Genomic DNA, 2,500 nt, shown 5'->3' with positions numbered 1-2,500 from the left:
TTAGTAGAGAACTGGTGTTTTAGTGTCTCTGAGTACAGTCGTTTAGCCTCTCTCACCGCTTTGCTAAACCTGTTCTTCGACTCCTTGAATCTGTCTCTATCCCCACTCCTAAACGCTTCCTCCTTCTCCAACCTCAACCTTTTGAGCTTTGCTGAGAACCAGGGCTTGTTGTTGTTAAAGTTCACCCTGGTACGTGTTGGGATACAGCAGTCCTCACAGAAGCTGATGTACACAGCCTCTGTGAGTTCATCCAGACTATTGGTAGCAGTCGTGAACATATCCCAGTCAGTACAGTCTAAGCACGCCCGCAAATCTTCCACAGCCTCACTGGTCCACTGTTTAGATGTCCTCACAGCAGGTTTACAGAGTTTTAGTTGCTGCCTGTATGCACGAATCAGGTGGACCAAGGGAGTTCTGTGCGAGCCGAACAGCCCCGTGACCCACAAGAGAAACATCCCCGCCAAATTCGAGCGTTTGACGGGGTCTATCCGTGAAAAAATATTCACGTTTTTGAGTGCACATGCATTTCTGCTGCAAATGCCTCTGGAAGTTTCATGCCGTTCGTATGCCAATTGTGGCAACACGAAAATGACCCGTTTTCCCATTCCGAGGGATTTCTGTGCGACCCTAACAGCCCCGTGAGCCACAAGAGACACATCCCCGCCAATTTCTAGCGTTTCACGGGGTCTATCCGTGAAAAATATAGACGTTTTTGAGTGCACATGCATTTCTGCTGCAGATGCCTCTGGAAGTTTCATGCCGTTCGTACGCAATGTGGCAACACGAAAATGACCCCTTTTCCCATTCCGAGGGATTTCTGTGCGACCCTAACTAACAGCGCCCGTGAGCCACAAGAGAGACATCCCCGCCAATTTATAGCGTTTCACGGGGTCTATCCGTGAAAAATATAGACGTTTTTGAGTGCACATGCATTCCTGCTGCAAATGCCTCTGGAAGTTTCATGCCGTTCCTATGCAATGTGGCCACACAAAAATGACCCGTTTTCCCATTCCGAGGCATTTCTGTGCGACCCTAACAGCCCCGTGAGCCACAAGAGAGACATCCCCGCCAACTTCTAGCGTTTGACGGGGTCTATGCGTGAAAAATATTAAAATTTTTGAGTGCACGTGCCTTTCTGCTGCAAATGCCTCTGGAAGTTTCATGGCGTTCCTATGCAATGTGGCAACACGAAAATGACCCCTTTTCCCATTCCGAGGGAGTTCTGTGCCACCCTAACAGCCCCGTGAGCCACAAGAGACACATCCCCGCCAATTTCTAGCGTTTCACGGGGTCTATCCGTGAAACATATAGAAGTTTTTGAGTGCACATGCATTCCTGCTGCAAATGCCTCTGGAAGTTTCATGCGGTTCGTACGCAATGTGGCAACACGAAAATGACCCGTTTTCCCTTCCCAGGGATTTCTGTGCGACCCGAACAGCCCCGTGAGCCACAAGAGACACATCCCCGCCAATTTCTAGCGTTTCACGGGGTCTATCCGTGAAAAATATCAATTTTTTTTTGACTGCACATGCATTTCTGCTGCAAATGCCTCTGGAAGTTGCATGCGGTTCGCATGCAATGTGGCGACACGAAAATGACCCGTTTTCCCATTCCGAGGGATTTCTGTGCCACCCTAACAGCCCCGTGAGCCACAAGAGAGACATCCCCGCCAATTTCTAGCGTATCACGGGGTCTATCCGTGAGAAATATTCACTTTTTTGAGTGCACATGCATTCCTGCTGCAAATGCCTCTGGAAGTTTCATGCGGTTCGTATGCAATGTGGCGACACGAAAATGACCCGTTTTCCCATTCCGAGGGATTTCTGTGCCACCCTAACAGCCCCGTGAGCCACAAGAGAGACATCCCCGCCCACTTCTAGCGTTTCACGGGGTCTCTCCGTGAAAAATATCACATTTTTTGAGTGCACATGCATTCCTGCTGCAAATGCCTCTGGAAGTTTCATGCGGTTCGCATGCAATGTGGCGACACGAAAATGACCCGTTTTTTCCCATTCCGAGGGATTTCTGTGCCACCCTAACAGCCCCGTGAGCCACAAGAGACACATCCCCGCCAATTTCTAGCGTTTCACGGGGTCTATCCGTGAAAAATATTCAATTTTTTGACTGCACATGCATTTCTGCTGCAAATGCCTCTGGAAGTTTCATGCGGTTCGCATGCAATGTGGCGACACGAAAATGACCCGTTTTCCCATTCCGAGGGATTTCTGTGCCACCCTAACAGCCCCGTGAGCCACAAGAGAGACATCGCCGCCAATTTCTAGCGTTTCACGGGGTCTATCCGTGAAAAATATTCACTTTTTTGACTGCACATGCATTCCTGCTGCAAATGCCTCTGGAAGTTTCATGCCGTTCGCATGCAATGTGGCAACACGAAAATGACCCGTTTTCCCATTCCGAGGGATTTCTGTGCCACCCTAACAGCCCCGTGAGCCACAAGAGACACATCCCCGCCAATTTCTAGCGTTTCACGGGGTCTATC

This window comes from Petromyzon marinus, unplaced genomic scaffold (assembly GCF_048934315.1).
Source record: "Petromyzon marinus isolate PM22_M1 ecotype Great Lakes invasive population unplaced genomic scaffold, UKy_Petmar_22M1.pri1.0 PM_G_Scaffold_140, whole genome shotgun sequence".
Lineage (NCBI taxonomy): Eukaryota > Metazoa > Chordata > Hyperoartia > Petromyzontiformes > Petromyzontidae > Petromyzon > Petromyzon marinus.
Note: the sequence above shows the minus strand (reverse complement) of the source record.